This window comes from Symphalangus syndactylus, chromosome 15 (genome assembly GCF_028878055.3).
Source record: "Symphalangus syndactylus isolate Jambi chromosome 15, NHGRI_mSymSyn1-v2.1_pri, whole genome shotgun sequence".
NCBI lineage: Eukaryota > Metazoa > Chordata > Mammalia > Primates > Hylobatidae > Symphalangus > Symphalangus syndactylus.
In genome coordinates, this window is record NC_072437.2 from 38,683,267 (window position 1) to 38,705,959 (window position 22,693).

The 22,693-nt window shown below is 33.2% G+C and overlaps 1 long non-coding RNA gene across 2 annotated transcripts in view; it reads left to right on the plus strand.

Annotated features, from left to right (window-relative positions):
• Positions 1–22,693, plus strand: part of LOC134731313 (uncharacterized) — a 249,071-nt gene that overhangs the window by 30,827 nt on the left and 195,551 nt on the right. The gene's annotated exons all lie outside the window — the stretch shown is intronic.

A 22,693-nucleotide genomic window follows, 5' to 3' on the forward strand; every position in this document is an offset into this window, starting at 1 on the left:
TACAATATATTTTTTTCTAATGTAGACTCTATACCAATGAGATAGATAGGAATTAATTGATTTAGATATTGTAAAATAATAATAAAGAGCATGCTTTTATGGAATTAGCTGAATAAACCAGATGTCTCTGCTACATTTTTAATTTTATTTTTATTTTCATTTATGTGTATCAACTACTTGATTACTATAATTTATTTTTTATTATGCTGTCATTTTAAAACTCATATTAGCTTTTAAAATAATTTTCCTTGACTTTTATTATTTATTCTATGGTTAAAAATAGTTTTTGTTATTTAGTGTTGATAAGATGATGACGGTAGTCAGTGGTGTTTAATGGACTTTTCCAACTTGTCTCTCATTATTCTTGCAGTGTTTTCTGACACCTGATAAATGGAAAACAACTTCAAAAGCACTTAGCCATGTAAATAACTGTGCTAAAAGCATTATTAAAAATTTTGAAATCCAGAGCCGAATTTAGTCACAACTATGGAATGCAAAAATTATCAACCCTATCATTAGCACTTAGCTACTTGTAAATGATGAGTAACCAAAAATTTATTTGATTCTGAAAAACAAGTTGCAGGCAAAACCAAGTTTTGTGTGTATGTGTGTGTCAAAAGTAGTTGAGAAACAAGTGACTCAAGGAAAACATACTTCTTGTGAAGCACAGAATTTATATTTTTATAAGATGTAATAAATCATTCTATGTTTTCCAAATGTTTCCATTTATTTTCCCTGTGAATTACATTTAATTTTGCAAACTATTATTTGAACATCATGTGTGTCATTTTTCATGCTATTTTCACCAAAAGTTATGCCTACTTATTATTAGATTCCCTGTGCTTGTTGAAAGTTTAGGTGGGAGAAGATATTTTAACAAGCCAAAAATCAATAGGGCAATTCCTGATACTATTGGTCTTGCAAGAGTTGCAACTTGGATGTTCATCTTTTATAAACACTTAACAAGCAGCATTGAGAGATGCTCTTTGAGATAAAGATATGCGCACCTTTCCTATTATTTCCTTTTGAGTTCTATTTTGTGTAAAGTACATAAAATGTAAGTACATAAATGCTGGGAATTTTCTCTACTTTTTTTTTTTTCTTTTTAATCTTGAGGAAATGTGTTTGAGGGACTGCTATTGGGGATTCCTAGCATTAAGAGTCATGGGATTAATTTTTAGTTTCTATTCAATAAGAAGAAACAGGATATGCAGTGTTGAAAATAATATCTATACATGGAGATCTCCTTAACTGAAATGTCCCATTCCTTTCACATGCAAATCCACAACAAACAATAGTTCATATCAATTTGCTTTCATTGGTCATAGCATAACTTTGGGTTGCAAGATTTTTAGTTTGAATCAGAGGTATGCCTTTTACTAGTGGATGAACTTATAAAAGTTAACTTCATTTCTCCATTTTCTTGTTCCCTGGTCAAAATAATATTCACATATATGGATTCAGATTTTATAATGATAAGATTTTGTTTAAATATTTAGGAAAAGTTAAGAATTAATATAATGTCAGGTACAATGAAAGCACTTAATAGGCATTTATTACATTAATTTCAAAAAGTGATCCAAATAATTTAATGCACTAAATTTTCATCAAATCACTATAGAATGCTGAGTATATGCTCATCACATATTACACTTATTTGTATGACATTTGAGAGCAAAACAATTTTTCCTTGTTGTTCATTTACGTATGTGTCATTGCAGCTCTACCATGCTACTGCTTTTCCCATTTTATAGTCTACATCCCTTTTATAAATTAAGCAACTTATTTAGCCATAGAGTTAGATTTTGTTTTTGTATAGTGAAATGGTCTTTGGGATTTTCTGTAAGAAAACAATTTTCTTGGCCTTGTATACTTCTGGGAAATGGCTGAGTATCTAATTATGTAAATGTGCTTAGAATATTTCTCAGGATAAATTATAGACACTTCTAAAATAATATAATGACAGGAGAAATATAGACAGTGAAATTGGTTCAAAACTGTATAATCAATTACATCAATAGTGGTTACTATGTTTATGGGTGAAATGTTCCTATAGGATTTGATTATCATCAGAATTATACTGTAAGCATTCTTTTTTATCTATACTTGCTGTCTCAGTATTATGTTTTAGAGATTCATTCATGTGGTTGTCACTGGCAATAACTTGTTCAATTTCTTTGATCAATAGTATTCCATTGTATGAATATACCACATCCTATTGTTGATGAAAATTTGTGTTGTTTTCAATTGAGGTTACAAAAGTGCTGCTAGAAAATGTTTTATCAATGTTGTAGCTGACACTGTTGATGCCCACTCCGTATCACTTGGCCTGCCTCTGTTTTCACTGCAAGTTGTAAAATATCAGCTATATTTAGAGTTTTTTTAAATCTCATCCATCTGTGTATTTTGACTTATTTTTCCAGAGTCTTTTTCTAGAACTGCATAGGCTTTTCCAGTGCAAGTAGGGCAGCTTGGTATACCAAGAATTTAACACCCAAGGAAACCAGCTACCATGATGGATGGAGGTTGGTGGACACATTTTCAGCTTTCCTTTCTGGTGGGAAGTAATTCTGATGTATTTCAACATAATACCCAGGAAATCCCCAGAAGGATGGAGTTCCACATGCCCCAACAATATCCTATTCATTAGCACATTTATTAGCTTTAGCATTGCTACATTTCTGGTCTGACTTTCCACAGACATTTACTTGTGCTTTTGGAGGCCATCATTCACATAAACTTGTCTGTGCATTAGTCCTAGTCTCAATGTCTTCTTTTAGAGAAAACTCAATCCAAGATAATTGGTATTAAAAGTAACCCTAGAATTTACCACCTCAGACGTACATATTGTATTTTGAAGTCAGTTGACATGAATGATTCCTTATTGGTAGTAAGTGGGTGGATTAGTTTGTTAGGAGTGTCCAGCAAATAGGTGTAATTAGTTAGAAGTCTTCAGCAAATAGGAGATATATTACAACAGACAGATGTAGCCCTTTTTTCCTTGCTAGAACACAACAGGCTCCTGCTCCCTAAAAATTTTGTTATGCACTCTCAGCAAAGACAAATACCTCAAGAGATGATATCCTTATTTAGATTCAAGTTACTACTCTGCTTTACTCTTTGGCAGATAACTAGGTTCTTGGCATAGTCTAAATAGAGAAGTGCAGTCCTAACCATGAGGGAAATAATTTACTTATGAAAAGAACTGCAGGATCTGGCTAATATCCACGTGTAGGGGTCCAGGGAAAGTGTATGAAAGTGGGTCTTGAGAATGTTGCACAGAGATGCCATGTGATATTAGAGAGATGCTACTGATATGGGAGCATTCAGCCTTGACTCAAAATCTAATATCCAATACATTTGAATCTTCAAAAATACAATAGCCTACAGTGAATGTCGTGAAGAGATTGAGGCTGTTTTTTGCAGAATATTGCGGGAGGGAGGGTCAGAAAGCTAAATGGTGTTAGTATTTCTATATAAATTAAGAAAAAAAGGTAACAGTAAGTGACTCTCTTCTCCAGCAGGCCTAGGAATACACATTCTTTTCTAAAACAGTGAGGAATGCAACGAACAAAAAGGCACCAGCGTATTTGAGAAGTCAAGTGGTGACTCTCTTCCATATAAAGCCACTATAGTGGGAGATGTTGCCATAGAACTAATGTGCTCACTAATAGCAATAGGCGTGACAATGTTTTGTAATAGCAGAATTCACGCATGGATTTTATTGTCAGAGGCAAGATGGGTATAATTAATAAAATGAGCTACAAGGCAAGGATGACAAAGAGAAAATGCGATCCATAGAAATTTTTGGTAATAGATAATAGAGCATGGTATTGAATGACAATGAAGATGCCATTTATCTTAAATAATCTAAAAGAATCGAGCTAGCAAACATAAAACTACTAATAGTTACTATGATAGAGGATCATAGAGCATCAACCAGTTTCCAGAGCTGTGTCCACTTCACACCTAAATCATATAAAGGAAGATTAGACCTCTTTCGGGAAGAATCATATAATACCTACTACAAATATATAGAAAAATTATTCTTAAACCTTCTACAAAGGAATCAGTAACTATTTACTGGAGTGACAGTAAATTAGAAAAAGAAGTAACACAGACCCACAAGGCCTGTTGAATATAATGTCAAATTTACAATTGATACCAAGATACTTGGAATGACATAATACACTCCTCCTTATGCATTAGATGCAGTCCTCTCTGGAGGCCATGCCTCTATGTGTGTTATGGATCTGTGATTGTTTTCCTATCCTTGAATGCATAGGTGCAATGGGTATGCATAATAGTTGCCAAAACTTGTATCAGATTTCTTAACTCAGGGACTAATAGCCATTATGGAAGGAAAACCAAGTAGAGTGCATAAAACTGCCCACAGCCCGTAGACAAGAAAGTAACTCAGAAGCAAAGTGGCATCCACTTATGCAATCTTACTACATATGACTAGAGATAGATGAAGGGGAAAATACTGTAAGTTCTATGGCAGTCTTCTGACTGAACTTGATAGTCCTACCCTCAGGATGGGGAACACTATATGAAAACTAATGACAAGTGGAAAGATGGATAAATACTTTCTAATAAAAAGGGAACAAATAAATAGATCATTCAAAAATGAAACAGTATTACCTTGGTGTGTTGTGAAAGGTTCTGAATGAGACATTATCTCCGAGCTGCATTTACAGATGCTCATAAATGTAAAGCTATTTCCTTCTATTGATTGAAGTTGAAGGTCCAGGATGGTCCCAATGAATTTAGTTATTCAATCTGGAGTCATCTATGTAATGTGTCTTAATGACACTGACAGCACTTTGTAGTGAACACTTGGAATAATTCTGAAGTTGATTTGTATTTCAATTTCCATTATACAGTTTACAGCTATTAGAAAAGACTCTTGTGGAAGGTAATGAGTGGGAACTGTTATATGTGCACAAAAAATTGCCTCGAGTAATAGAAACTCAAGATTACTGTGTAACGTAACCTCCATGAAGACCTGTGGATAAAGATGTCTATGTATGGTGTACATATCTAGATGTCTATCCAGATGGAATATTTGTTGAATGCCTGGCTTCTCATAGTATTATATGCCTTAATGCCTGTAGTCCAATGTGTGTGCATGTTGTGGAGAGGTGTAGATAGAGGGAAATAATCAATATGAAGAGTAACTAGCATACAGAAGTCAGTATCAGGGTCAGGGTCAATTTCTAGGCTCATATACCTTCTTCTAATAGTCTCAATATCCAGAAATGGTGCCTATGGGAATCTTTTTGGCATGCATAAAATGCATATGACTAAAGTAGACTAGAATGCATAGACTAAAGTATATTTGGGCTTGACTTCTGCACATCTGACATAATCATTCCTAAGAAACAATTAAATTTACCAACCTAATATGAAAAAATGAATACAGCTATGTCCAAAAAGAATTTGGATCTTGGATAAACTGAATATTTTTTCTCCTTGATTTACATCCCAATCCGTGACAGCAGTTGGTAAATGAGCAGAGTTGTTTTTGTTAAGAAGATCAATAAATACTATTGTTAATTATAACTGATTTAATTTTTCAATGATACATATATAACCAATATGTAACTGCGATTTAGTGTAATCCTAGTGTAATTGGTAAGATTAATTTGACTGGTCTCAACAAAATATTTGATATTACTAAGAAAATATTAAAAAATAATTAAAACTTTTATAAGATATTTATCCAATAAAAACTAATTTAACAGAGGAGGAAATATAGACGTTTAAGAATAAATTAATTGTTTTGTCAGTCTGTTGTTATGAACTTCAGCAAAGTTTAAATCTCAATAGTGAAAAGAAGTAAAGAGTTAAACATGATTATTAACCAACTTTTGCTGGAATGTTTAGTAAACCGAAATTTGTTAAAGCAATTATCTCATTTGTCAATACAGATCATTCGTATTTTGACAGTTATTCTTTTTTATCTTTTTCTGTTCTATAAATGCTACAAAATATTGACCATAGATGATTTATAATTAAAAATCTCGGGCCAAGAGTCAAAGGGCAGATTATGGAAAATACAATAGATTTATAGCTTAGAATCTATGCTTGGAAAAATTGTTAATGGTATCTTTAAACGTGTAAGAAGTAATCAAATTTATGACTCACTCCAACAATAAAAAAAGAAGCTTTGCAGATAAATTTTCCAAAATGAAAAAGTGCAAGATAGCCACATTTTGCTATTTAAATTTATATTGATTATAGCTAAATAAAAATAAATAATATTTAATTCCAGCTCCCACAAGTCACATTTCAAATGTTCAATAGCCATATTGTATTAGTCAGGGTTCTCTAGAGGGACAGAACTAATGGAATAGATACATATATAAAGGGGAGTTTATTAAGTATTAACTTACACAGTCACAAGGTCCCACAGTAGGCCATCTATAGGCTGAGGAGCTAGGAAAGCCAGTCCGATTTCCAAAACTGAAGAACTTGAAGTCCAATGTTCAAGGGTGGGAAGCATCTAACACAACAGAAAGATGTAGGCCAGGAGGCTAGGCCAGTCTCTCTTTTCACTTTTTTCTGCCTGCTTCGTATTCTAACCATGCTGGCAGCTGATTAGATGGTGCCCATCCAGAATAAGGGTGGGTCTGCCTCTCCCAGCCCACTGACTCAAATGTTAATCTCCTTTGGCAACACCATCACAGACACACCCAGGATCAGTACTTTGTATCCTTCAATCAAGTCGATACTCAGTACCTAGTGGCTATCTATGGAAGACAGGGTTAATTTACAATGAAGTGAACAAAACCTCTGGGGATTCCTGGATGTCTATTTGTTGATTTTTGGCCAACATGAAATCAGTGGGATTTGTTACGTGCAGTTAAAGACTGAACCTTCCCTGACTACCCCCAGATAGTGTTTTTTTCTTTTCTTTTCTTCTTTTTTTTTTTTTCCTACAAGTTTTTAACTGGCTTAACCTGTTTATCAACCTGACTTAAGGGCCAAAAAAGTATACAAATCTTGGAAACATCTGCTTTGAGCTCAGGGGAAGCCAGGATTTTTCACATAGAACCAGACACCTTGGAGGTTCAATCCAGTGACAAGAGCACAAGCTAGGTACAAATAAAAACCCTGGTGAACTGTCACATAAGATGTCTTTCAGAATTCCAGTGCTTGCTTGGATTCTGTTTCTCTTGCTACAAGCACCATATGCTTTGTTGTTGTTGTTTTTAAACAGGAATCTCTTGTTTTGTAGAAACTTTTCTAATGCACAACTTGAAAAATCTTTGCATTGCTATGTTAGCCAGTGTGACTACAGAATATTTCTATCATCATAGAAAGTTCTACTAAACAGATTTGACTATATAAATTTTTCAATTAATTAATTGAAATGCAGTCAAAACATGGAAATACTGTTATCATTACACATACCATAAACTCTTTCACCACTCATCGTGAGGCAGTGCGAAGATTAAACTATTATACTCAGAAAGTCTTTGGTGTGGGAAAAAATGGAATATGAGTACTTAATCAAGTTTTAAAGTTACAGGCGCCTAGTGATAATTAAAAGCAAAGCAACTTCTAGTTGGTTTTATTACTAAATTTAATTCTTCTAACAACATCTTTTTATTGACTGTATCCAGGTTTAACTGCTCTCAGTACAATCCTTTATGCCACTGGAGCCAGGTCACTTCAGCCAAGCCAGACTATAAAAGCTAACTTTGTCTGACCTAGAGATGCATGAACAAGCCTAGCAGATGAGCAGAAAAGATCTGTGAGATCTTGTCTCACAGCTGAACATGTCTGTGAGAATAATGGATCAAAGTTGTAACCCACTATGCTTTTCATCATCTCTAGTGCAGCAAGAGCTGGCTAATAGAAACATTTAGCGAGGAAATTAGGATTCTTTTTTTATTTTTTGTCATTTTGTATTTAAACACCTTTGGTGGTTAAGTCTCAGAGACAGGTAAATAGGTGCCTACAATTCTGAAAGAATCTCTTTATTGCCAGCCAATGGGAAGCATGGTTTTATATGAGAGAATTGGGTAAGACTTAAGGAAGAATTCTAACAAATACTAGTATTATGTAGATGATTAGAGAGAGAAAAAGGAATCCATGTGGAAAAAAAAAATAGAGAGATGAAATTAAAACATTACAAGTTACCAAAAGAGCAAATTTTTTTAAAAAGACTTACAAATTTGCCAATGATTTCATGGAGAACTTATCAGTTTCTAGTTTGGAAATGTTAATTTCTATAATTGCAACTTTAATGCAATTTCTCCAGTTATATATATATGTATTTCTTTAAAAATGTTAATACTTGTGAAAAGAAGTGTTCGTGAGATATAATAAGCAATAAATATAGACTTATTTAGAGTTGTTACATGAATAAATAAATATATAAATAAGTGAATAAAGTTAGTGGCTGTAAGAAATTCACTGGGTGTGAGAAATACAGTATGCTTTGAAAAGTTATTATTAGAAAGTTAAAGAAAAGTTTTTGTTATAATGTTATTGTTCTCAGATTGTAGTTAAATAACATTTAATTCTGCTAACTAGATCTGAAAATAACTTTTGAAGATAAAATTAGTATAAAATTTGGAAGAAAATAAATGTCTCATGAATATATAGCTACAGTAGGCAATATTTTAATAAAACACATAAACATGTATTGTTAATATTGTGTATATCATGGGTGATTCCATCACAATTTTATTTTAATTTATCATTTAGGTTATCTTACATAAATACAAGGTATTAATCAGAATCCCTGTACCAGATTACACATTGTCGATGACTTACATTGCATTTTCCTTAAAAGGATTAAAAAGAAAATGACATATATATGCATTGATCATGGCAATAGTGAAGTAACACTCAAATTGTATTTATAGTTTAGAGGACTAGATTAGAGATAAATAGGGGATGCCATTTATTTGCTCATTTGATTCTTCATGGAATTCTCTTAGTACAATTTTTCCCAGGTGTTTTTATGTATATTTAATCAGATGAGGCTAGAGGTGGTTTGTTTTTATTACATGGGAGTACTCTCAGTGTATTGTTACCCCAGCTGAGTATCTCAACATATTGGACTTCAGAGAAAAAATAGGCATATGAGTTAATTTATTGGGAGAGTCTAGATAGTTCACTTCTATTATTAATAATAGAAATACACAAGCAAAATTTTCCCAAGGAAACATATTTTATGATCACATATATGCCAAACATTGATAGTAACTTTATATGTATTATATCATTTGTTTCTTAAAAACTCTATGAAGTATTCATATTCCAATTTTACCTATACCACAGACTTTCTGATTATAATAGTTTAATCTTTGCCCTGTATCATGATGAGAGGTGAAAGAGTTTATGATATATATCATGATAACAGTAATTGTAATTCGATGCTTTGCATTTTAGCACTTTCTTTTGGGAGTGATTAAAATAAATCAATACAACTAAGAAGAGTATATAAAGAGAAAAACAAAAGAGTCAAGTTAAGTGAACTCCATAATGCCCTGAAAATCTTTTTTCTTATCTAAAGGGGTCTTATTTTCCTTCTTTGTTTCTATAGTTTACATATTAATATTTAAAAAACAATAAAACATACAGTTGAAAAAACACAGTGGATATGGCAGTTTGTCCAATTATATAGAATCACATTTAATGTATTCATTTCAAGATAGAATAGAATTTTTAAGGTATACATGACATAAAATCAAGAGAAGACCTGGAGAAACAGATTATAGAATCAGTTTTCAAGAAAGGCTCTGTCACTGTCGTGGGCTTTTTTTTTCTTTTTGTTAACAGCAGCTTTATTGAGATATAAGTCACATAATAATAAACTTATTCAAAAAGTAAAATTATGTTTTAGTATATCTGTTGTTTAAGCATCAACACATCCAATTTTAAAATATTTTCTTCACTACCAAAAGAATATTTACCAATTAGCAGTCATTTTTTCAACTCCATTCCCCAAGCTCTAGCCATAATCAACCACTAATCTACTTTATGTCTCTACAGATTTGCATATTCTGGACATTTTATATGAATGAAGTGATACCATATATGATCTTTTGTGACTACACTCTTTCATTTTCAACAATGGTTTTAAGGTTCATCCACGTTGTAATATGTATAGCTACTTTATCACTTGGTGTTTGAAAGCAAATATCATATTGTATGGATATACCACATTTTGCTTATTCATTCATCAGTTGATATACTTGTGGGTTGTTCTGATATTTTGTTTATAAGAAATAATGCTTCTGTGAACAGTCGTGTAGAAGTTTTTACTAGGATGGATGTATTTTGAATACTCTTGGTATACATCTAGTGGTTAAATTGCCACATCATATGGTACTCTACGTTTACCTTTTGGATAGATGGCCAAACTTTTTCCAAAGCAGGTAAACCCTTTTCTTTTCCCACTAGCAGTGTATGAAGATTCCAATTTCTCCCCATTCTCATCGAAACTTGTTATTATCTTTCTTTTTTATATTATCCATCTCACAATATAAAGGAGTATGAAGGAGTGTCTCATTTTGGATTGATTTGCATTTCTCTGATGGCAAATGATGTTGAGCATCTTGCCATATGCTTACTAGACATTTGTATTATATATTCTTTGGAACAATGGCTCTTTAGATCCTTTTCCCTTTCCCTAAATTGGAATTAATTTTTTTTAATTCAATATACATTTAGTATTCTGGATACTAGTTCTATATCAATATATAAATGATTCAAACACATAAAAAATCCATTCAGTTCCTTCTTTCCACTTTCTTGATGGTGTTGTATGAAGTAATTTAATTTTTGAATTTTGATGAAGTCCACTTTATGTAGCTTTTCCTTTGTTGTTTGCTATTTTGTTGTCATATGTAAAAACCATTGTCCCCTTCAAGGCCAAAAATATGTTTTATTCTAGAAGTTTTAGCGTTTTAGTTCTTACATTTAGGTGTTTGTTTTTCAGTTAATTTTTATAGATGTTATGAGATCGAGGTCCACCTTCATTCATTTCCACGTAGGTATCCATAGCATCATTTGTTCATAATACTATTTTTTTAATTCAATTGTCTCTGTACCCTTGTTGAAATTAGTTGACCATCAATATAAGGTGTATTTCTTGACTATGAATTATATTCCATTGATCTATAAGTTTAATCGTCATGGCAATACCACACTCTCTTGAATACTAGCTTTGTAATCATTTTTAAATTAAAAAGCTGCTTCAAATGTGCTCTTTTCTAAGTCATTATGATTATTCTGTGTTGCTACAATTTCCATACACATTTTAGAATCAGCTTATAAATTTCTGCAAAGATTGATGGGATTTTATATGGATTGTGTTGAATCTGTAGATGTATTTGGGAGTGTTACCATTTAAACCATACTGTCTTCTGCTCTATGAACTTGTTATGACTTTTCAATTATTTGGGTCTTTCAGAAGTTTTTTTTTTTTTTGAGATGGAGTTTCGCTTTTGTTGCCCAGGCTGAAGTGCAACGACTCAATCTCAATTCACCGCAACCTCTGCCTCCAGGGTTCAAGCGATTCTCCTGCTTCAGGCTCCCAAGTAACTGGGATTACAGGCATGTGCCACCACGTCCAGCTAATTTTGTATTTTTAGTAGGGACAGGGGTTTCACCATGTTGTTCTCAAACTCCTGACCTCAAGTGATCCACCTGCCTCAGGCTCTCAAAGTGCTGGGATTACAGGTGTGAGCCACCACGCCAGGCCTCATTTTTTTTTCTATTTATTGAGACAGAGTTTCGCTCTTGTTGCCCAGGCTGGAGTGAGGTGGTGTGATCTCGGCTCACTGCAACCTCCACCTCCTGGGTTCAAGTGATTCTGCTACTTCAGCCTCCGAGTAACTGGGATTACACGAGCCTGCCACCACGCCTGGATAATTTTTTGTATTTAGTAGAGACGGGGTTTTGCCTAGTTGGGCAGGCTGGTCTTGAACTCCTGACCTCAGGTGATTTGCCCGCCTGGGCCTCCCAAAGTGCTGGGATTACAGGCGTGAGCCACCATGCTCGACAAAATTTTTTAAATAAAAAAAAAATATTTTAGGTTCGGGGGTACATGTGCTGTTTTGTTATATAGGTAAACTTGTGCTACAGGGGTTTGATGTACGGATTATTTCATCATCCAGGTACTAAGTCTGATACCCAATACATTTCTTTCAATAATTTTGGTTTTCTGATTATAGTTTTATACTCTTTTGGTAAATATTTATACATATTATGTTATTATTATAACATTAGCCATCATGTTTTACACTATTAGAAAGGTTTCAACTTTAGAAATGCACTAATTTTATGCCACGAGGAAGCTGGATGAGAAATAAAATGACACAATAAAAAACTATTGTTATTCATGGCTCCAGAAAAACACCATATCTGCTTTGTCCTAAAATGGATGTCCCATGCCCTTTCTAAGTGGCCCTGGTTGCAAGTAGAAAAAAAAGAAGAAACAACAGAATTTGCTACAGCATGCTCCCCTCTACATTCCAAATAGAACTGAACAATGTGGATTATACCTGAAAGCATAACTGCAAAGGAATTGACAGTATGTGAGTTTGCAAAAGTAGGTACATACATAAATATTTTATTCTCTTTTTTGTTTTCTGGTCTCAGCAATAGAAGAAAGCGTATTAGAAGTGTGTTCTTAAGTTGAAGCATCTAAATAATTAATGAATTCCATCACATTCAAAATAAATATACAAAGAACAGAATAGCAAAGTATGGAATGAAAAATATTAAAGCTTATTATATGTAATAATTGACAGTTTCATATGCCTTTGGTTTGTCTGTGTGAGACTTGAGTTGTTGTGTAAAGTGTTCTGGGTTGTATTTGAAAAGTTTTGAAAAAAATCTGCATCCATAGAGGAATGAAATAAATGTTGTGTATTAATCTACCATGTTCACCACAGGAAAAAAAATGTTGAATAAGATTCATATTTGATAATTTACTTAAATACTTGTTTTATTCAAGTAAAATTTGCCATATATCTTTCACAAGCAAACAAAGGGGTTAAAATGTTATTTTTAAGGTGATACACACACACATATGATTGACAGAGTTTCTGAGAGAGTGCTTGCAAGTGATAAAGAGCTGACATAAATACAGTAATAAAAGTATTGATTTAGAGGAACCGAGATGATAGCATTGGAAGCTTTTAAAAAAGTCACAGCAATTTACAGGTAAAAACTATACTTACAGTCCATATAAGCTCCCTTAAGTTTAGGGATACTCCAGTTTAAAATAGATTTCCAAACAGGAATACTGTAGAGAATAGCAAAAGTGCTTATCTGCATCTTATTCTTAACTGGAGTTATTTATCAAATTTTGACGTGCATTTGGTATTATGTCGATTCTGACCTATTACTGTTAAGTTGAATTAAAATACAATGATTATATAATTCAATAATCTGAATATTTTTAAAAATTGTGTTTTATACTAAAAACCCCAATAAAACTTATGGTGAACTTTAGACAAAGTATTCTCAGCACAACAATATATTTGTTTCAAACCAAGAGATTTTCACAAAGATTATGCAGCAAAATCACCAAATAAGATAAGGAATGAAAAGCAACTAAGCTATTGAATAGGAGCATTTTAATTTCTATTCTTTATAACAGTTCACCTTGGCTAAATTTTCTGAAATAAGACAGACATGTTATATTGTTATTATTTTTTTTCCCAACAGAGTTCCTTTATATAGTGCTTCTTCTCCTTATTACATGAGGCCATAGAGTGTGCTGTTTACTGGCATAGACACTGAAGTCACACTTTATGTTTTCAAAGCCAGCTCAATCTCTCATTACTATGTAATCTCACTCCTATTACATAACTTGCCTCTGCCCCACTTTCTTTAATTTTAGAATTCAGGAAATAATTTTACTTCTTAGTAAAGGGGAAAAAATTTCTGCTGGAATGTGAGCTGTGAGGGGAATACTGATAATTTAATGGAAACCACAGCTTGCAAAATGAACTACACATTTTTTCAGAAAATAGAAAACCTGCACCAACCCAAACTTAGAAAAGAGACTAAGTCCAAACGAATATCTTACACAGATCTAAATAAGCATAACTCCACATAGAGTCATGTGTTCTAAATAAGGCTAATTGTTTCATTGACCCTTCAATTTTCCAATTCTGAACAGTGCTTGCCAACATAATCCTCTAATCTACCTCCCCAAATCCTACAAGTACCCTTCTAAAATTTCTCCTTTTTGAGATGCCCCATAGCTCTTATTAAAGTAGCCTCATTGTCTGGGGTTATACCTGATGTTTGTTTTGTCATGCCAAGGAAATCAAGGATGTGGACACACAAGGAGTGAGGTTAAGAACGGAGGTTTAATAGGCAAAAGAAAGAGAAGAGCTATCTCCTGCAAAGAGAGGGGTCCAGAGCAGGTTTCCACTTCTTCAGTGAAGTGCAAGGAATTTTATATGAGCTTGAGGAAGTGGTATCTGATTTACATAGGACATGAAAGATTGCCTGGGCCAGGTGTGCCATTTGCATAGGGTGCCAAAAAGTGGTTAGGGCTAGGTGTGCCATTTGCATAAGGCACAAAAAGCTGCCCCCTACCCCCTATTCTTTTATTATGCAGATGGGTTCTCTACCTGGCCAATGCCATATTGCCTGTTTCTTTACTGTACACGTGGTAACAAAGAAAAGGGAAAATGGAGCCTGTATGTTGGACATGCCTGGCTCCCAGGTAGCCCTTCTCTGTTGGTGCAGCTGCTGGCATTCTCCCCATGCAAGCTTTCAGCTTGCTTATATATGTTTGTAGCTCAATTTTTCAGGTTACTCTTTGTTAGGAAAGAAATTATTTTGGGGCTGCTTTTTGTTAAAAGGGAAATTCTGTGTAAATAATTTTTTCTAGCTTCTGTATTATTAGGATGTTTATTCTTCCTTGCTAGGGACCACAAGATTGTTCCTATCAATCTTGAGCTAGTAACTCTATATCTCTTCCACACTTTATCTGTAAATGATATATTTTAATATTTCCCACATCAATGGCTATTGTAAGAATTGGGGAGATGATCCATACAGAAGTCATTCATATGTGAGCACTTTATAAGGATTTGCATTTATTGTTCTCTACTTGCTTATTTGTGTTTTTCTCCATGTATCCTTTTTCAAAAAGCATGCTCTAAAGAACTCCATGAGGAAAATATACTAACACCTCAGAAAAAAAAAGTATCAGAGTGAGTTAAACCCAGTAAGATAATACGCAAAAAGTGCTTAAGTATATTTTAAAGTACTTTAATTATTTCAAAATCCAAATAAACCTGTGATAAAAAAAATCTGAAAAATACTTCAACAGATTTGAGCTCTATGCTTATGTTATTTACATGCCTGCTCATTGTGCTCTGGAACATTTCTTGGGTGCTGATGGGAAATAAAACATTTAGTCAATTCTCCTGTTTCTACGAGTCACTTGATCAAGAGATAGAACTCCTTAGCTGTTGCAGCAAGTAGATTTCTGACATTTCTGTGGATATAATTAAAACCTACCCTTTCTTCTCTATCTGTACTATTGTATTTAGTTCTTACTTATGTATGACACACAAAGTTAACTTTTATATGCATTAGATTTTTAAAATGCTTGTAACTATTATGAATTTGTAATTATTTTGGCTCAGAAAAATTAGTTATGTGTTCAATATCTATATCAAATAGAGAAACTACAATGGTTTAAAGATGACTTTTTCATGACTCTTTGTTATGTAGTCTGGAGAGAAAGCAAATCACATCATATCAGCTTAACAACAACTCTACATGTACCAAGTGCATACTTGACTATATCATAATGAAGGCCTTTTGCATCAGTAAAGCTGAGAAGAATTTATCTTCTTTCATGTAAGTGGGTGCTTTCCCTTTATTTGCCTTACAAGTATACTATATACACCTCTTTACCACACAATTAGTAAAGATAGAAATTATGGAGAGCCATTGTAAAAATACATTCAAATTATTCAAAACGAGTCCTTAAGCATAAAAAAAAATAGTTTAACATTTGTGGCTTGAGTGTTGCAAATGTTATAGTATTCTTATCTTTTTTTAAAAGAAATATTTCAAAGTTTCAGCTATTAGCTTTTCTTCTACACAGAAAAAATAGAAGAAATAAAATTAGAACTGCAAATGTAGCTAATTGTTAGAATAGACACACACACACACACAAATTCGAACATAATAATAGACATACTTGTAAGAAAATAAAATACATATTATATTCTTAAGATATTTTACATATGAAATGTTACAAGCAAATACATGGTACCTGGTCATACAGTTTGTTAAAGGCTAATGAAGATACTTACACCACATGGCCAAGGCTTTATAGTAATAGCAGGACAACTTTACAAAAGGATATTTATCTAGTTAATCAGCATTTCAGAATTGTTCCTAAATATCTCATTTTTTTGATCTTCAGAATTTTGTTTCTATACGATTTGATTATTCTAAGTTGTTAGCTACTAAAAGAAAGAGATGGAAAGATGGAAAAGCTTCTTCAGAAGCTTTCTGAACAGTTGGGAACTTCCAAATACACTGAAAACAGAGAACAAACTATGGTAACTAAAAATCTACTCTCACTACCGGACTTTACATTTATCAGAGAAACAAATGGAAAACAGTAAGACACTGACAAAGGCCCTTCACTATCAGATGAACTTTGAGACTAAAGGGCCAGTGCTCCTCCACTTCCCACCCCTAACAGGAGAGAATCTTCAAAATTATATACGTAAGAAATGTTAAAGACTTATATTGGTCCTAAAAATTAGTAGGAAAAGATATTTACTTTTATTCAAAAATGAAGCTTTACCGGCAGGAATAACACTTTTGTTTGTGTTGGTTACTTTCAGAGTCAGGGTAACTACTATTAGTTTTAATTCTAGGTTTGCTCATACAACTATTTAAAATATTTTCAGTATGCTGAAATAAAAAATCCATTGCTAATACAATGTAGAAAATCCCCAGACAATACCATCTCTTGGAAGTCTGCTATTACACAGCCTCAAAGGATTTACTAAATTGAAGTGAGAGTAGGAAGAAACAAGTATGAGAATATTGTCCCTAATTCCCACTTGGGAGAAAAGATCAACATTTGTGCAAATTGCTCTCTGTAAGGAAGAAACAAATACTTCAAATCCTCCTTGGTTAAGATATGAAGATAGTTTTATTTTGTTCTCTGGGGATTCTCTCCCAATGGTTAAAAAAAATTAGGAACCTTAATAGATCTCTTCATCCAAAGTGTTAAAATTATTCTCTATATTCATGAAGCCAGATGTTTCATAAGCAGATTTTGGAAAAAGACAGTAGATCTATCTTCCCAAACAACAAACCACTGCCTTATCTAGCGTGAGCAATTATATAAAGTTAATCTTCACAACAACAGCAGCAACAACAATAATAGTAAATATCACTTCCATATATTTTTAAAGGAAAAATGCCTAAATAGAAATTTGGTTTACAGAGCATTAAATAAATCAAAACAAGCCTGGGTGGGTTTTTTTTTTTTTTTTTAAGTAGTCACATATAATGAGGAGGCATCCAGGCTTACTTTACAAAGGGACACTATGATAGTGGTTCTCAAACTTTTTGATATCGTATTACGCTTTTTAAAATGGAAAATCTCAAAGTCTGTTTTAAAAATGTTTTTATATTACTAATATTTACCATAATGTAAATTGAAACAGAGAAACTTCATTTTTTTAACTTAGGCATTTAAGAATAACCATGATAAGCACACTACAGGATAATATAAATATAATATTTTTTAAAAATATTTAAAAACATCAATGATAAAGTGGTATTGATTTTACATTATCCACATTTCTAATCTCTGTATTAAGACAGTTGGATTCTCAAATCTGTTTCAGCAGACTTAACAAATTCTGTTGTTTTGCTTTTCATATACAAAGATAATTGCCCTTGAACAGATAGAAATGTAGTAAATATATACAAAAAGGAGATTTTAAGCACAGTTCCGGTAATTATGGATTATCTGAAATTCAACAATATCAGTATTTGACAAGTGATAGAAAAATTTCTAAAGAATATTTACCACATAACATCTTGAAATGTATAAATGAACTTTTCAATGTCCATTCTATTAAAAACCATTAGTCAGTCTTGTACTTCAACTGGATCTTTTATTCATGCATGATTTTGTAACCTCATACTTTGGTCATTTTGAAAATACTGGTTTACTGAATAATGCAGTTCTTTTACATTTTGATATATTTCAACACTTAGAACATTAGTATTTGTTAATATCAGTAATCTCATAACTTGAAGCAAGTATTGGGAAACATTCAAGCTCACAGTAGCAGATAGCAGTTTTCAAAAAATTTGAATTTTTGTTTGAAAACAAAAATTTTATCATTGGTAAAAACATAGTGGTTTTCATTGAAATGAGAGATTAATTTTATTCACATTTAAGAAAAAGTATGTTAATACCCAAATCTAGATAATCATTGCTTAATTATCAGTGGTTATTTCAAGGAAAAAGTACCTCTATGATAAAAGTGAGTTTACCATAAGATAACCATTACGCAGCAGAAGTGTTTTTTTGCAAAGTATCCATTTCATAACACTGAGTATGAAAAAATGTTTACTCGAGGGTAAAGATTTAATAAAATTAATATACTGCTTCATCAAGGATATTATTCAGTGAAACTTCTGCACTATGCACAAAGCCTTCCAACTGACAAATGTGAATTTTCTATTAAGGGCAGAGCAAGGGTGGGTGCAAAGAACTAATTGTGTAACATTAGTAAACAGAGAACATAGCAGAGGCTGTTTGCAAGGACATTGTAAGGTCCATTAATCATATTGAGTAATGTAAGGGTAGATTTAGTTTTATTGTATTTTTGAAGAGTTATCTCACTTTTCACCACTAAAAGTTACTTTAAATTATTCTATTTTGGTTGTGTTTAGGAAGCTGCCATCAGGGATTCCACAAAGTGAATGAGAAAAATGATTCCAAATTTGCTATCCACAAAAAACATCTGCTTCAAGGGAAATGATAATTGTCATGAAGCATAGCCGAGCTTTTATTCTTCTAGGCAGTCCCACTACAGCTCTACAGTGAGGTTTTTCTTTCTTTATTTTTTGTTTTGTTTTATTTTTACCAGAGTGTTACAAGCCTTTTGAAATATTTTGTTCCACAGTGTATTTATAGAGCAAAACTTCTCAACAAATAAATAGAAACAATTTCGTTAGCAAGTACAATACAGAGCAAAACAGGAAAATCCATATGGATCTAGGTAGAATGTAGAAAAAATACTAAAAAAAATTCATACCCATGACTGCAAATAGATATTATTTTCCCATGCATTACTTCTACATTTTTGTGCAGGTGCTTTTCCAGATTTGCATTTTCTGAAGCCAGATTGATGCTGCCTTAGTCTCCTCTGCCATTGATTGTGAGTTTCTAGCTGCAATTAGCTTAACTTTTTTTGTTCACCATTAACACTAAAACAGTGACTGTCTAAGTAATCTTAAGAGATCATTTTTCCATAAGCAAACACAACAGTAATAATAATAATAAGGCAAAAACATATCTATAAGCATAGGAAACCAAAATATATTGGATTCTTCCCATAGACCCCGTAACACCTTTGAGGAGAGAGAAAGATATTTGGTGTAATAATTCATCTTGCAGAATATTTTTTTCTCCTATGTAGATATGATTTATAAGTGCTTATGTTAGCATAAGCTGAATTAAATGCGATATAGCTTTTCTTCAGTAGTCTAACGAAATTTTAAAATAAAAAGTAAAATTCAATTTATCTTCATTTCATAAATAATCTAAGTTTACAGTTGTCAGTTATTTTCATGATTGAAATGATAAAATTTACTGGATCTAGAAGAAAGATACTTAAAAAAAAGGTGCATTTTTTGCAATTTAACCTTCAATAACTAAAACTAAAAAAAAATTGAACATTAGAGGCAGATATATGACTGATGTGATAAAAATTACGTTCTGACCCACTATACTTTCATGTGTTCAAAACAGTAATTCATATATAAACTGGCTCCAGCCTATGACTAGAATAGTGGCCCAAAATTGCATTAAACAAATGTACTATCACAGAAGTTAAGTGGTCATGATATAATTAACTAAAATCCATTTTGAATGAAAAACATTTTGGCTTGAAGAATAAGAATTGTTTTCTAAAATAATATTCAGAAAACATGTATTTTAGGGAAGGTACATGAAATACCAATTAAGTTTACAAATAATGTTTACTATCATAGTGCAATATTTTAAATTAAAAAATATGAAAAACAAAATAGCTAACAACATATTTTAGGGACATTTACATAAATACAATTGATAAATATTTTTTCAAAAGATAACTATGTTTATTTACCTCAGCACCACTATAATTAAGAAGTTAAAAGATGTAAAATAGCATTAACGCAAAATAACCTTTTTAATAAAAGTGTAAGAATTGCCAGCCTACTTCAAAATATTGGCACCTCAATGCTAATATTTTGCCAGTAATAGTTTAACTATTAAATTTATTGTGAAACTAAACACAGCCTTTATTATTAGATTAGCTGCCACCTGGCATGATTTCAAAGATGTCTTTAGAATACTCCACTTGCATTAGATTCCTCAACTTGAATTTTTGTTCCAGAGGTAGAAATCAGGTGTACTGTAGTATATCTTTGATCAAAGATTCCATTCAGAAAATTGAGGAAGCTCGACAGCCAGAATTGTGGGTCAGACTTTGTGACATGTGTTCTCAATGGTCAGGGTGGACAGCCCTATGTGGAAAAAGGAAGCTATGGGAGCTGTACCAATTATACAGAATGAGAGAGGTTTGAAAATATTTAAAAACTTCCAATAGGTACGGACAAAGATTTTTGTATTATCAGCATAGAGTAATATCTCAGGCAATCAATGAAGATATGAGAATTATATTCCAGGCTTTTTTCTCAGTTAGAAAAAATGTGATTCATCTTTATGAATTAAAAATATATTGTTCAAATATGTATGGAGGAAATCTTCATTTCAGGAGGGCCCAGGCAAAAATTTACAGTGGTGCCTTTCACCTCTTTGCTCATATAACAAAACCAATTTGTGTAACCAGTTAAACCAGGTATAAAGCAGAAAAAAACACTTTCCTAAGCAACATAGCCAAGCTAGCTCGGGCTGTCTGTAAAGAAGTTCTGAACTTCAAGTTGAATGTTTTTTGTTTGGAGATAAGGACAGATTTTAGTCCCTATTGTAATAGAGAAAATACTTCAGTGTGAACTGAACTCAACTTTGATTTGTAGAGAGATGAGTGGGTGTTTTAAAGGGAGAATGAGGGAATAGGAAGGAGGATGAGTGGGGACTTAATAAAGTCAGGAAAGTAAAAAAAAAAAAAAAATTACAAAAAAAAATGCATGCAAAGAAGAGATTGTTTCATGTATACCACATTAGGTTGCTAACTGACACTTTTTTTTTGAGACGCAGTCTCGCTCTGTCGCCCAGGCTGGAGTGCAGTGGCGCGACCTTGGCTCACTGCAAGCTCCGCCTCCCGGGTTCACGCCATTCTCCTGCCTCAGCCTCCCCAGTAGCTGGGACTACAGGCGCCCGCCACCGCGCCCGGCTAATTTTTTGTAATTTTAGTAGAGACGGGGTTTCACTGTGGTCCCCATCTCCTGACCTCGTGATCCACCCGCCTTGGCCTCCCAAAGTGCGGGATTACAGGCGTGAGCCACTGCGCCCGGCGGCTGACTAGCACTGACACTTTTTAAAGGTAGGCTCCTACCCTCCTGCAGTGACTGGGAGGAAGAGGCCCTATCTTCCATTATTGGCCGAAATAAACGGTAAATTCTTTTGGCAGCCTTTAGGCAGAAGCTTTAAGTTGACCTAGAGTCATCACGGGGATGTGGATTTGTGCTTTTAGAAATTATGTTAGTGTCGTTTAATTTTTTACAGGCCAAGGGTGATATTTAGTTGTAGAGAACACTCAGAGGGGCTTGACTAGTATGCGGTCAAAAAGAGAATGTGTGTCAGTATTCCATCTTATTCAAGGAATAAAAGGAGACATTATTTTCTCCAAACAAGATAAGTCCATTTCTCGTTTTATCACCTTTTGTTTATTAAGGACCAGCTGAACCATCGGTTGAGAATTGATAGTAGAAGAGATTTAATGAACGATACAAATCATCATGCATTTTGTAAGAGGAGTCTCTATGGAAACAAAAAGGAAAACGAGGATTAATGGTTGAAGCAAAATACAAATTTAGTTTTTGAGTCCAAAAGGCAGTTGGTTGAGAAGATTTCTGGGCATTGGGCCCTAAGTTCCTTTAGATGGTGACACGAGGACATCAGAGGCAATCTGATGAATTGCCCTGTTTGGAGTCTGAATGTTGTGATGTTGGTGTACACTACTGCGTCACAGTGATGGCTATGTTGCAGAGCAGAGTATGAAAGGTGGAGGGTTTCTGGGGGATTGTTTGAGTGGCTCGTGTAGTAGCAGCTCCAAGCACCAAGGTAACCTGTGCATAATTTGTTGCACAGTATTTTGACATTTATATTAAGTTATCTGGCTTCAGTACACAGAACTTGGCCCCATTAAATTTGGCCTGCATGAGAGTAATTGACCACACAGGTGTTTTTTAAGTTTGTTTAGTGGAACTTTTTATAAGGAATCTCAGATTGGACCTTTAAAAGCCTCTAGAGAGT